At 35.2% G+C, this 15,995-nt stretch overlaps 1 protein-coding gene across 1 annotated transcript in view; it reads right to left on the reverse strand.

Annotated features, from left to right (window-relative positions):
* SYNE1 (spectrin repeat containing nuclear envelope protein 1) overlaps positions 1-15,995 on the reverse strand; it is a 537,113-nt gene that overhangs the window by 509,354 nt on the left and 11,764 nt on the right. The gene's annotated exons all lie outside the window — the stretch shown is intronic.

Genomic DNA, 15,995 nt, shown 5'->3' on the forward strand with positions numbered 1-15,995 from the left:
GCAGGAGAGCTAGGAGGTAATGTAGCAACATGTAGTGAATTTTAAGGTGGATACAGCCTATTAGTAATTACATGCAAGAAGAGATTAAGAAAAATCACCAAGGAAATATGGGCTGAGAAAATGAGTGAGAGAAGTTAAGTACCAAGAGCAAATTACAGGCCATGAACAGCATTGATATCTACAAAATGTTAAAGGGAAAAAATAGCAAAGCAAAATATATAGTATACAGTTAAAAATCTTCCACGAAAATTTTTATGAAAGGACACAAATAAGAATCACACAGAATAAGAAGGCATGGATGTGTTGTGATCTATGTCATTGGAAGGCATTAATGAGATCTCACTTCATAAAATTAAGTTCTATTATATTCTCAAAATTTGTCATATAATTTTGTTATTATCCCATTATTTTGCCTATTTAGATACTGCTTAATTATCAGTAGTGAATAAAATATGTTCCTTAGTAAATCTACCAAGAAATATGGATTTAACAAATACAAGGTGAAAATTATGTTTAGTTGATATGTAATTGGAGTTTTACTCTATAAAAAGTAATTTTCTCAGACAATCCTGTGAGGGAGCTAGTAAAAGTCCAAGTGAATGAAATGAGGCTGGTTGAGGTTAAGTGACTTGCCCAAGATGATATATTTGTAGTTTTATAGATCTCTAATATGATTGAGCCTTTTGTATCAGACTCATTGGCACAGCTATGGATTTTTATATTTGAGATTATTCTCCAAAAAGTTTTTCATAATAATCTTAAGAAGCTTCAACTAACCTCAACCTCTAAGCTCTAGAAACATGACTTTTCAGAATAAAATAAACAAGCTATTACTATAAACCAAGAAATAAAGAAAAATGACAAAATTGCTACAGACATTGAGCCATATGTTAAGAAACATGAGAACAAATGAGTAAGGAACAACATTCTTCCTTCATTTTCAAAAAAATAATATTTTGGGATATTTCAATATTTTTAACTCTTAATATTTCCTTAATTCTTAATTAGTTAACAGCAGTTATAAAGTGCTGATTATGTGCTGGGTACTGTGCTAAACACTGGTTACACAAATGTGACGGCAAGCTAAATAGAATCTTTTGCTATTTTTATTTTAGTATAATCAAATGCCTTTGATGGAATCTTGCCTTTATCAATCAAGAGTCTTTACAAGGAGTAATGTACAGAAACAAGAGTTTCTTTAACTAGAAACAGTATTTATATTTATACTGTCAATTATTTTAATGTAATTAAAGATCTTCCCCACCCATTAATGGGCCTGCTCATTAAGGGGAGTTTGATTAGGAAAGATTTGTAGGAAGGAGCACAACTTTTGTTAATTAGGCACTGGTTCTCAAGGGTGGTGATGCCCTCTGGTTCTATAAAAGGTATAAATACTCTGAGTTGAGGTTTCACTTTGGGGCTTACTGACTGGAAGTATTTGTTTGGCCAGACCAGGACTCTGGAAAGCCACTTAAAGAGCCCCCTGGCTTTGAAAACCCACATGTGCTTCCCTCTCTGGGAACTATGTTCAGACAGTAGGACCTGTCTGTTGAATTCAGGCAGAGGAAGTCATGTCTGTTGATCTTTGAGTTCTCTGTATTTTCTTTGAAGTTCAGGGTGCTGACTCCCTTGAACTAGGTGAATGATATATGTACTTGATTAAAGGAACGATACATGTGTTTGATTGGATGGTTGTGTTAATCCCTCAAAAGTTGCCTTTCCTTTTATGAATGCAGATCTAAGAATCTGTGATAGCAGATACCCCTGTGTATGTTGAGGTGCTTACTGTTACAACAAAGAGAGGTAAAAACAATCCCTGCTTTCAAGGAGTGCATATTCTAATGAAGAAGACAATATGCAAATAACTAAGCAGCACAGTATCAGGCCGGAAGACAGAAAGAGTTGGATTCAATTCCATTCTCAATTGTGGCTTGGATGACCTTGGTCAAGTCATTTAACCTCTGTTTGCCTCAGTTTCCTTATCTATAAAATGGTGATGATCATAGCACCTACCTCCCAGGGTTGTTCTGAAGGTTAATTGAGATAATATTTGTAGTGCTTAGTACAATTCCTGGTACATATCAGACCCCATAAAAATTTTAGCTATTATTAGTAATAATTATTATTATTAATGACATATATACAAGGTATATATAAATTAGAGATATATTCAAAGGGATGGTACTAGAATTAAGGAGGAGTAGAAAAGCCTTCTTAGAAAAGGTAAGAACGATAGATGAGACTTGAAAGAAGCTGAGGAAATTGGGAGGTAGAGGTAAGGAGGGAAAGCATTCAAGGCATGATGAACAACTAGTGGACATACATGGAGTTAGGAGATATTAATTACCTTTGTTTATGTGTGAAAAATTTTGGTTGTCCTCTTAATCCCCTTTGCAATTTGCATGCAAAAAGAATACCTTAAAACCCACACATAGCCACAAACACTCCTCCAGTTTCCAGGGGAGTTTAAAAATATAAACCTCTGACAACAGTCTATTTACAGGATAGAGTACGACAGTACATATTGGAAAATAGGGAAATAGAATTTCTTATCTCCTAAAACATTTTAGTCAGCACAGTCTTATTATTTTGTTTAAAATGTATCCTTAGTACATTTGACACATATACACATATTCAAATAGATGGACAAAGATACAATCCAAAGCCACATGTAAATGCTGATAATTTATCAATTTATCAATTTATCAATTTATCAATTATCTGTCATTCTGGATTGAACATGCCTCTGTTTGTTAAAGCATGTGGTAACATAGCATAATTGATTCTGAAATCAGAAGACATTGGTTTGAACCTCAGCTTGGCTACTTACTACCTATTTGACACAATTTCTCAAGGACTCACTTTCCTTGTCTATAAAGGAAATTGGGTAATGTTATCTCAAAGGCCCCTTCAAGTTGTGTGAATTTTATACAGTGATAGTAAAGTACACAATTTACAACAGACTGAAAAACATCTAAAGCATCTAAAAAGCATCTAAACTGGCTTTTCATAATTAATTGCCTTGAATGAAGTATTGATGGTATCATGATGACAATGATGTTGATGATATTTTACATTTATACAGGGATTTATAATTGTCAAAGTGTTTCATCCATGTTACCTCATTTAAGTTGTACAATAAGCATCATTCGGTAGACAAGGCATATATCATGTATCCCTTTCTTATAGATGAAGAGCCTGATGCTCCAGGAGCTTAAGTGGTTTAATTAAGATCACAAAATTAGTGTGAAAACATCAGAGCTATAGAACTTGAAACCCCTTCTTTTGACTAAAGTTCAAAGCACCTATTCTGCCATTCATAAGGACAAAGTAATTCATTTAACTTCCCTATGCCTCAGTTTTTTCACCTACAAAGGTGTAATAATAAGGTCATACCTATCTATCCATCTATTTATCTGTCTGTCTATCTTACTTGAGTTATCCTAAGGACAGAAAGAGAGAATAGGGAATTCTTTTTTAAACTGATATAAAAATGTAATGCTGACCTGCATTGATAAAGGAAGTTCCTCAAAATGAGCTCCCTCCACTATTGAAATCACAGGTTCAGTCAAAAACAAAATCAAATTAAAGGTAAGGCATTTGTAGATATTATGATTGTTATTACTGTTGATGCTGTTTTCCTACCTAATTCCAAGCAGAAATTGATGCATATTATTAAAATAAGCAGCTTCATCACAAAATATAAGCTAAGACAATTAGCTGTAACAGATTTACAAATGCACATCATAGAAGATAAATGCGATTGTGTAGTTTGATAAAACTCTCAGCAACTGTAGGCTGTGTAAAAAAGGCCATTTGATTTTTCTAAATATATCCTATAGATATATTGTGATTAAAGCTCATTAGTGTTACTTAAGTATCTAATTTGCAATAAATATGTACCTAAAGAAGAATCATAAAAACAAGTATATAAAATGATAGTATGATATCATCAAATTTTTCTTTCATACCTATAAAACCTTCATGTTTGGTAATATCTGCTCATATGGTCTCTCCATGCTGTATTAATTAGGAAAAGCAAGAACGATATATTTGATGGACTTTTGGGTATGTTAATTACTAATAATAAATGTCAGATGTGTAAAACTTCACTTCAGAATTTTATGTGCCATGCAACTCATCTGCTACAAACAGATTGCAGTATGACTAATTACATGACACAGGAAAAACAAATCAACAAAACAAGAAATATGAAGGTTCAGAGCGATTTTAGCCTTCAACTTAATTTAATGAGACTTGAATTTTTCGGTTAAATTCTGGTATACATACACACACATGCACATATACACATGTACTTAATTAAATTGTGTGTGTATATGTTTAATTTCCCTTTCATAAAACATTATATATAGGCAGCCTCCAATTTAAGCAGTGACTGTGTTCCAAAAATGATTTTGTAAGCTAATTATTTGGAATGTGAAAAACATTTTTCTTATAGTCAAGATGATATAAACAGTACAGTTCTGAAACCAGACCTCAAATAGAGTTTAAGCATGAAATAGTACCAATAATAAGAGTCATATTAATTTTTGTGGGGGTTCACATCTCGCTTCTACTATTTCCTGATTATATTACCTCAGGCAAATCATTATACCTCTCTGGACTATGTGACATTAATTGATGTGAGAATTTGGTTCCATATTGTCACATCAATTAATGCAACATAGTCAGTAAAGATCATGCTGAAATTTTAAAAGTGTAAACAAACATTAATATGGTTTAATGGTTTTTGTGTAAATATATTTTATTGGGTCAAAACCAGAAACAAAGAGCTAACTGGCTAACCAAAATATTAATCATGCTTCTGGGGGATTTAAATAGCTAGAATAATTTTAGCCAATCCAAAGAGGTAAAGCCTAGGACTGGAGCACCCCAGGCTCAGGAGTGCATTGAGGAGACAGAATCTTATGCCTATACCAAAGGATAGCAAGGAGAAAGAAAGAGGAGTAATCTAGGTGGGACTGATGCCCACTACCCAATCACCCTCACTCACACCTCCACTGCCACACTGACCATGTCACGGACCAGTAAGAGACAACATATCCAACAGGGAATAGAAAGAGGCAAACACTGAAGACAAACACAAATATGGACATAGACAAATGGTTTCACCAGAGGAAGCTACTTAAAGGAATATAACCCCTTATCTCCCCGCCAAAACAATGTCACCTACAGACTCAAGCAAAGACTTTTAGTAACTGTGATTTACCATTTGTTCACAAATATAGATAGTTAGAACATACTTTCCCACGGACCCTTATATATTGGGGTAGGGTGCATCTAGATTCTTGGAGGCATATTTGACTAACTATTCCTACTATGTAGGTTTTACAAATATACCTTTTATAAAAGCTAATTGAAATCTAGTTGACGAAGATTAATGGAAATTATGCTAACAGGAGCTCATGACAAAGTAAGAGAAACCATCACTCTCTCAGCGTTAACCTGAGATAAGAGAACCTTGAAAGGAGAAATAATCAGTCAACCTCTGCTCACCAAAGCCAGTGGAAGTTAAGGAATTACATCAGAAGGGATGCTACAAGAGCATCATAGATTTAGAACTAGAAGAGACCCTAAAAGTCATCCAGGCCAATCCCTCATTTTACAGATGAGCAAAATGAGACCCCAGGAGCATGAGTGACTTGCTCCAGGTCAGATATAGTAAGTGTTAGAGTTAAAATCTAAACACATGTCTTCTGATTTCCTCCATGCCACACTGTCCAAACTCTGGTTCAAAGCATGCATTCACCTCTTCAAGATACCTACCAAGCAATCAGACATCCCTAAACTCACTCTGTCTCTTGGAATCCCCAGTTTTTCTTCCAAACCTTAGTTTTAATGTCATATCTTCCTACTCCCTATGACTTTGGTGCTCCAACATCATTTCCTAGAGGCTTCCCATCAAAATCAACTTGTATCTTTTTTCCCCTACTGAAGTCATGATTTAATCACTGTAGGGAGATCCCAGAAAGGAACTTTCTTTATTGACAGAGATTGTATTTGATCTCGATCTCTAAATTCTCTCACCCAGGGTTCAGCAATGGCAGTAGAAGGAAAAGGAGGGGAGAGAATGATAAGGAAAGGATAAAGGATAAGGAAAGGAAAAAGAAAGGAATGAGAGCAGAAAGGTTAAAAAAGTAAAAAAAAAGAAAGTTTCTATACCCTTTCCCAGGGATGTGCTTCTATTCCCTAATGACCTCACACCACCCTGGTCCTGTCAAAAAAAAAAAAAAAAAAAGGCAAACTACCTGGTATGAACTACATATCAAAGTATTCCAAATGACCTACTTCTTTCCTCTATAATTAAAACCTCTCATTCCCTCAACACTGAAAATCTCAACACCTAGGAAATCATTCAGTTAGATGATGAATGGCCCTTGAATTATTCCTGAAGTATTTATTAAAAAAACCAACAACACAAAAACTACTGTGAGTCAATTAGGGAATAGCCCAATAAATTTTGAGGTATGATATAGAACAAAAGTGTGTGTGTTCGCCCTTTGTTGCCAAAGAAGACCATGTCATCAGAGAAATAGTGACCTGACTTGCACTTGACTTTGTTTTGAGTGAGGGAGGGCTGTGCAGGTCACCAGCCTCACTTCTCCTCCAGAGCCATCTGAATCCAGTGACCAGATATTCATCAGGATGACTAAAGATGACCCAGGATGAGGCAGTTGGGGTTAGTGACTTGCCCAAGATCACACAGCTAGTGAGTGTCAAGTGTCTGAGGTGGGATTTGAACTCAGGTCCTCCTGACTCCAGCACTAGTGCTCTAGCCACTGCACCATCTAGTTGCCCAGAGGAAAAGTACCATGCAGTAAGAAACATATGATGAATGCTGAGATGTATGGAAAGGCATATTAACATTGTTTCTATCATTCTGCAGTTGCTCTTTTCCATTTCCATTGGTGGGTTCCCTTTACTGCACTTTGCATCAGTTCTTTGCCTCAGTAGGTAGTCTGTTTCGGAGTTACTGGAAGTCTTCAATTAGGGAGTGGCTGACTTCTCAGGCATCTTGCAGAGGGCATTCATCTTTCAGCTGAGGTTTGAACAAGATCATCTCTAAGGTTATCTCTTCCAATTCTAAGCTTCTATGAACTCAAATGGTACTCAGATTCTTGGAATTTCAGCCAGAATGATACAGCAAAGTGAAAACTTGACAGGAATATGTATGTATGTGTATGTATATATATATATATATACACATACATGTATAAGTACATATACATGTATGTGTATATATATTCAGATAAAGAGCTCACTCTGCAGGCAAACCTGCCAACCTCCTCATCCAGCAAACACTGATCACAGCTATGAAAATATATTACAACTAATTATATAAACAAATAGAAAAAATAATAGTAATAGAGGGGAAAAGGAGGAAGAAGGGGAGGAATAGAAGAGGAAAATGCACAAGAAAGGAGGAGAAGAGAAGAAGGAAGAAGAAATGAAATAAGGAAGAAAAAGAAAAGGAGGATGAAGAAGAAGAAAAAAGCTCATACGCAGGCTCTAGAATGCTTCTAGAAATTAAAAGACCAGTCAATCATATAATCAAATATTAAATGATATAAATGTTCAAAGAAATGTATGGATAACAAAAAAATCTCCAATAATAAGAGCAAAAAAAAAACCAGGCTGCCTCTGGACATGGTGAGTTCCTCTTCACAGAATTATTTCAAGAAGCTGGATGACTAATTGCCAGGAATATTGTAAAGGGGATACCACCTGTGAGCTGGTTGGAGGAACGAGCAAATAAATCAAAGACAATCATGAGTCAAAAAATCTGGTATTAAATTCTGGCTCTTAAACTTACTAGTTGTATGACCTTGAATAAATCCTATACATCCCTGAGCCTCAGTTTACTCATCTGTAAAATCAAGGGTTTAGATGACAGAGTGAGATCCACAATAATCTCAACAGGTTACAATAATGGATCAAGTCAAAGAAGATAGAATTTAATGAATATAAAAGCAAAATCCTAGGCAAAGTTTGTGCAAAAAATGATCTGAGGATTTTGGTGGACTGCAATAAATATGAGTCATCCTTGTGACATAGTCAAAAGAGCTAATGGGATTTTATGCCACATTAAAAGAGGCATCATATTTAGCCTGGAGAATAGAAGATTTAGAAGGGTTATGATAGTTGTCTTTAAAGATTTGAAGTGTTGCCACATGGGTGAAACACATCTTGTTCTTTAAGGTCCAAAAGGTAAAGCTTTCAGAGAACCAGGTTTTAGCTTCCTATAAGGAAAACAAACAAGCAAAAACATTTCTAATAACTAGAGCTTTCAAAAGAATAATAAGCTTCTTCTGGACATGGCAAGTTCCCCATCATGTAATTAAGATGCTGGATGACCATTTGCCAGGAATATTGTTGAGAGGATTCTGGTTCAGATATGAGTTGGACTAAAGAGCCACTAAGGGGTCACTTTTTCACTAGATAACCCTTTAAGGTCCCTCTCAGCTCTGAATCTGAGTACATCTGTATATTTTTCAAAGGAGAAAAAAGTGAGGTACAGCAGTATTTACCAAACTTGGAAGATCAGTATCAGTAAAGGAAGGATTTGTTTGTTTCTAAATTCTAAAAAAGTATTCTGAGCAATGAATTTTTTAAAGTTCTCTGCTAAAATTATTGTATGAACCATTCTAAAAATACTCATCAGACCACAGCATTCAGTGCAAAACTTTCTCCAATATAGACCTTTACTGATCCAATGAAGCATATCAGGTTATATCTTCTTCTATGCTTTTTTCATAATTATCTTAATAGAAACAAAACTCAAATTCATTATTCACCTATGCCACTATATTATGGAAAAACTGACATTTATTCATAAGCTAGTTCTGAAAGCTATATATGGATACTTTCAGTTTTGTTCTAAGTAATTTATTGATTAAATGAATTTTTATGTCTAATTAACAGTTAGTTAAATGCTCCCTTTTGTAATGGAAATCCATCATCTTACCTGAATACTAAGTTTTACTTCATTTTAAAATAAACTGATACAAAGGAACAACTGTACCCACCTCTTCTGTGTCCTCCAGGCTAAATAAGTGAGTGATGAGCTATAGAGGAACTAGAGAAATAAGAGACTGTGATTTATCGAGGGGAAAATTTGGGGAAATGGGACAAAAGCTACAGGTATTCTTATTCTTATGGAAGGAAGGAAGGAAGGAAGGAAGGAAGGAAGGAAGGAAGGAAGGAAGGAAGGAAGGAAGGGAGGGAGGAAGGAAGGAAGGAAACCAGAAAACACTAAGTATTTACTATGTGCCTAGAACTATGCCAAGAATCAAGAACACAAATAAAAGCAAAAAAGAAAGACAGTCCCCCACCCTCAAAGGGCTTATATTCTTATTAGGGAAAACACAGGAAAGGGGGCTAAAAGCAGGAGAAGGGAGAAGTCATGGAATTGAAATCCAAAGGAAATAAAAAGCAGGACTAAGAGGAGAATGAAGGCAGGACAGATTCAGCTCCTCCACAAAATGGAGGCTTCAGTGGGAGAAAGAGGATGGGCCTTTGGGAAGGATATTCCAAGGTGAGTGGGACATGGAGTTGGTAGGCTACTCTAGGGCAAGGAGGCTCCAGACACTGAAGATAGTTTCAGGATGAGCTAAGGGGACCAATGTGACTAGACCATAGAGTAGTATATATGAATGATGGAAAAGTAAGAAGCAGTCAGATTGTGAAGAGTTTTAAATGTAAAAGGGAGGCACTTATATCTGAAGAAATAGGAAGCCTTTGCATCTTACCACATAGACACTGAGGGGCATGACATGGTGAGACGTGAGCTTTAGGAAAACAACTTTGGCAGCTGTATGGAGTGGTCATGGCTTTAAAAAATGTTGACTGAATCCAGGCAACGTGGAGGAGATAATTATCTAAATTTTACTTCTCTGCTTCCACAGCACACAGCCAATCAACTTTGTTGAGTTGTGGACAGAAGAAACGACACTTTATGATTCTCTCAGTTCTCCACTAATCCCCGATTTACTCCCCATTTAAGTGGACAACTTAAGCAATAAATTTGTAGCTACCAGACACACTCATTAAGTTTTCCTGAATTATTTTGATAGAATTTCAGTCTGTCCAAACTGGTATGGAAAGCTTACATCTGTGTGCATTTCTGGTATTATGCCTATTCAAGGTCTCAAATCAGTCCATGTAACTCAAGTTGTCTAAGAGTACAGAGCTGAGGCATAGTGACACTATAATCCTGTTCATCTATCAATATGCATGAATATGCATTTGAATGCTTAATAAATAAATGAGTGAAATGGTTTTTACTCAGGCAATATGAAATGAATAGCTCAATAACCAGAGGAACTATACTAAACTATAGGGATAACTAAGGATCCCTATTTCCCCACTCCACTCCAACTTCCCCTCCAAAAAAAAGGGGAAAAAAATCTTGCTTTTCCTAAAATGATGTATAAAGTTTGTGTTTGTGTGTGTGTAATTCAACAGACAATTTATACCATCATATACTAAATTTGGTGGTGGTTGTTTTTCCTCTTAGTCAGCAAATTCTCAGGATCAGAGAAGATGGGGCAATGAGTAAATTGTAAACAAATCAAATAGATGTATTTTTAGTATGTGATGACTCATGTAACCCACAGTGGAGATAAAAAGAAACTTCAGAGAGCGTGGCACATAGGAAATCAAATTCTATCCAGAGAAATGTTATATCAAGATCAAAAAGGAGTAACACACTCAGATCACTACTTTTCAGCCCTTGCAACTCCACCCACATGCAGCTTGCGGAGTAATCTTTTCATTATGTCTTTGTTGCCTATGTTGACACCCAAAAGAGCTGAAGCAATTTTTAAAAGTTATATCCCTAGAGTGCTTTCCCAAAGCAATCCATCTGCAAATTTTACACACATTTCACAAAAATGTCCTCTGCAAAATAAAAATGAGGGGCTACTGAGAATCATTTAGTTTAATTCCATAGCTGGGAGTAATTTTTAAGCTCTCTGCATTTAAATATCTCAAAATGTTAAGTTCTGAATAAAAATACTACTTTCTGTAGAAACAGAATAGATAAATCAACATGCAATGCATGATTTATATATTAATGAAGTAAGTAATAAAATATTATCCCATAGCTTGTTTGTATAAGGTACAGAGTCAGGCACTCTCAGGAATATGGAAATGAGTAGGATATAGTTATTGAACTCAAAAAGTTTAAAGTTTAGTAGGAATAATATGTGTATATAAGTCAAAACAAAACACCACACAAAACTGCTCTAGGTGCAATATAAACAAAATTCTGCAAGGATTTAGGAAAGGGTAGAGCTTTGATAAACAGGTCAAAGAAGGAATTTCAGGTAGAAAGAATCATTTGAATAAAGGTGTGGAGACAAGAATATTAAAAAAAAAACATTTAAGGAAATATTCAGCTTAATTAAAGCAAAGAACACACACAGGGAAGGATGCTTGGATTAGGCTACAAAAAGCCTTGAATGTCAAAGTAAAGAGTTTGGATTTTATCCAGGAACCATCAGACTTTGAGAACAGAAGTACCAAAAACTGAAGCAATACTTTAAATGAATCTACTTGACAAGAGCAGGCCAGCTTATAGAATGGATAAGAGGGTACAAAGATGGGGCATAGATATAATAGCAGTCTATTAAGAAAATAAAATAGTGTAGGAGTTGGGGTAAGGGAAATACATGCATAAAGGGTTAAGGCAACAACCATAAAACGTACACTTCAGCAGAGGGGGATGGGTAAGAGGTAGACTCTGCAACTACCTGAAATGCATTGGTTTAGAAATACACCCAAATGCAAGAATAAAGAGGTGAGGTTAAAGAAGAGTAAGAGATATAAACCAGCCATAATGATTCACCTTCTCCTAAACTGGTTATCTTCTTTTCCCTCTCTTTTTTTTGGCCAGCCTAATTTTATTTCACTTTCCCTAATTTAGGAACTATGACTAAGAGAGTTCTACATACAGTTAGTTCCAAGCAATAGTAATGGTTTTACATCAAGTTCTTCATCTCATTTCAACAGAGGAATTACCAGAGAACAGATTCTCAGCCAACAGAACAAGAGCTAGCAAAGAAAATAGAAATTTCACTGTAGATACAATACATGGATTATGTAATATCATTTTGCAGTCCATTAAGAGGTAGCCAGAAAGTTGGAGAGATATATAGTCAAATTCTTGATCTCTTATGTGGCTGTAAGGATGCATTTCTCATAATATGGTAGGCTGTCCTTTCTTATGATGTGTCTAGAAGAAAATAAAACCTAAACAATCATCAAAAGTTCTAAAATATTTATTTTATTTTGCTTTCAATCTTGACTAGCCAATCTGTGATTCACTTTAGTAGAGTAATTAATTCCTAAAAATTCCTGAAAAATTGTCTTATAACCAATAGCACTTTAAGATGGCCTATTCAAAAATTTTCAAAAGGCCATTCACGTATTATCAAGGATAAAAAAAAAACCCTCTGATCTTGTGGAAAAAAAAAAGACAAACTGCTTTTTCTTTTAGTTTTCTTATGGGTCATCCTCTGCGAGGAAATGGTACACGATCAATGTTGCACTTACCAACATGAACGTCATAGTATTTTAGTTAACAACTCTTCTCTATTAAACTCAACCCTAATGTGAATTACAACTTCTAATTGTGAATTGTTTCTTATATTTTACCATGTATTTCCAGATATTTAGTTGTATTAATCTTAAATTAACCAGTAATGATTCATTAATTTACAAAGTCCCAAGGAATTTAGAGAATTGACTTCAAGTAAAGAAATTAACTTAAATTCCTAAAATTATTTCAACTATTATTCATTGAGTGCCTGATAGGTGAAATAAGAGAGACTCAAAGACATACTAGACATGAGCCCTACCGTCAATAAGCTTAAAACATAACAGGGAAGAAAAGATACTAACAGGGGCTATCCATAAAATTGATCGTACAAGTCTCACCTGAAGAACCTATCCTATTACTTCATAGTCAGAGTTTATATCCTAGTTAGCTGCAGCTGAAGTCTAGGTATTATTATATAGGCCTGTTTTCCATCTCTGTGCTTTTATAGAGAGATTATAATAGACTTGGGTGACTGAGACAATCATTCTTCCTAAGGACTAATGAGAATCTGCACTGCAGACTGAATGCTCATCCATAATTCAGGATCTCAGTCTCAAAGACTACGTTCAAACTACAACAAATCTTGGCAAAGGTGAAATACTGAGCTACTGCTACTGCAGACACTAAATCATGATGCCCAATGGAAGTAATTTTTTCACTTCTTAGCACTAGAAGCAGAGTTTAAACAGAGATATCCAAACTCAATAGCAATGAATATTACCAAGTGAGTGACAGAAAGGCTAAATTACATTAGACAAAGCTGTTTTCTACTTTAGTAACTCAAAAATGCTGTTGTATAAAGTGATCATTGAGATTTAAAAGTAAAACAAACCAAAGCAAAAAAAGCCTTCTCTTTGAGACCTATGTACAAGCAAAGAACTGATGGGTTTGGGTGTTATAAACTACCACTCTAGATTACTCAGGAGAGAAGAATATGATTCATCCTCAATAATTTTATTTGACTTATCTGAATAATTATAGCAATTATGCATTTCACTCTGCTGCCCTTTTCACAGGCTTGTGCCTAGCAAAATGGTCCCTACAAAAGATATTTGTGCCTATCACTAATCTATGTAGGAGGTAGGTCATCAAGATTGGGATTTAATGCTATGGGACTAGCACCAAGAATTATTTGTTTTCCTTTAACACTATGGATTCTTTTTAGAATTTAATACTGAACTTTTTTTTTTTTTTTGCATGTTATAAATGATTCTTATGCTAGAAAAGGGAGGAAATTCTCAAATGAAATCTTTGTGTTCTCCAGCAGCAAAATACTGTGGATTCATATAGCACAATATTATAAATGACATGTGAAAGCAAAGTAAATTTACTGCCTTCATATGTACTTGAATAAATATCATAATTTAACCTTAGGTCCAGCGGCAATGATAATATTTAACAGGTAAGGGGGGGCACATGGTTTGAATCCTCACTGCTCCCCAAGATTTTCAGTCTCCATACCCCTCATCCGTTTTGAATTACCATCACCTAGTCACTGAGGGAAAATAATAATAACGCTCATAGATAAAAGAGCAATGAATGTACTTTGGATATATTAGTAAATAACCATTAGTGAATATACCCAACCTTCACTTGACCAGACTTGCATTGATACTATCAACATTTACCAGCATTGTTCCTCTCTCACTTTTAATTATACCTCCATATTCATTTCTAGCATTGCTTCGCACCAAACTATTTTCATTTGTTTGTTTATTTATTTCAAGCTATTTTCATTTGTAAAATGAGCTAATTTAACTAGATGGCCTCTTTCAGCTCTAAAAATTCTCTGTAATCTTAGGAATTAATTAATCAATTAAATCTTAGGAATAAGATTAATCATTAGCAAGAATAATTAATAATATAACAATAATTCATTGATAAGAATAAAGCAAAACAAGTAAATAATTATTTTATCTTAGGAATTCTAATGGCAGGAATCATATATGTGCAGTTTCCCTTCAATAAAAGCAACCATTTTGGTTGAGTTCTCTATGGGTTCAAGATCTGAGATAATTTGAGATTCCTGCATACGTATAAATAGGCAATAACATGTCATCCAAAATTCTGTGGCACTTTGAATAAAATTTGCCAGCATATTAATATGCAACAACATAATCTCTGAGAATTACTACAATAGAGTATTCAGACAATACTCCCACTTCCTAATAACTCACACTTATATAGTTTTGAGTTTACAAAATAATTCCTTCAAAACAACCCTATGAGAGTTGGAAAATATCATTATCTCCATTTTACAAGCATAGAAGCTGAGATGTGGAGAGGATGAGGGAGTTGGTTCCTAAATATTGGAAATGGGAATCAAACCTAGGCTTTCTTCCTTCCAATCTAGTATTCTCTCCACTACATAACACTACCTCCTCACCTCATACAGACTTCTCTCCATGAGCTTAGGTGTGAATTTCAGTCTTTTGAAAGTTAAGGTTGTCCAGATAACTGGAAGTGAGCTATGCCTGCCACTGGAGACAATTATCAATTGACTGTCAAACGATGATTGACAGCAATAACAATAATAATAATAAATGTTCAGTTGTTTCAGTTTCTTTGTGCCCCCATTTGAGGTTTTCCTGACAAAGACACTAGAGTGGTTTGTCATTTCCTTCTCTGGCTCATTTTACCAATAAAGAAGCTAAGGCAAACAGGGTTAAGTGATCTGCCCAGGGGCACACAGCTAGTAAGCATCTGAGGCTGGATTTGAACTCAGGTCTTCCAGACTCCAGACCCAGCTCTCTATCCGCTGGCCTACCTAACTACCCAATATTAACAAAGTTAGCATTTATAGAGCACGTCTGTGCTAAATGCTTTATAATTGCAATCTCCTTTGAGTCTCATAAACTCTGAGAGGTAGGTACTATTACTCTCCCCATTTTCTAAATGAGGAAGCTGAGGCAAACAGTGGTGAAGTGACTCGCCTAGGGGCACACAGTTAATAAATGTACAAGGCTGTATTTGAATTCAGGTCTTCCCAAACCCTGCCTAGACATTCCATCCATTGTACAACCTAGCTGCCCCCAATGAATCCTGTAATTTAATGAAATCCAGTAATCCAGTAGTTTATAATACAAGGACTCAAAAAGCCAATTTATCAGAAAATCTGAAGCTCCTTTCAAAAAGAAAACAATATCTTTTTTTACTTCACCTGGACATAACAGTCTTAGTATCTGGGCCAGGTAGAACACGACCTTCCTTAAATTGACCCTGAATAGCAATGGTTTCCGGATTTAGAAACCAGTGACAATGGAGACATCAAACTTTCACATCCCCACAGGTGGACAAATACATACATGATACATTAATAAGCCAGCATGGCTGCTGTTGTTTGTTTGTTTTTCCCCTGAAGTAATATATAAGC

This window comes from Notamacropus eugenii, chromosome 2 (assembly GCF_028372415.1).
Source record: "Notamacropus eugenii isolate mMacEug1 chromosome 2, mMacEug1.pri_v2, whole genome shotgun sequence".
NCBI lineage: Eukaryota > Metazoa > Chordata > Mammalia > Diprotodontia > Macropodidae > Notamacropus > Notamacropus eugenii.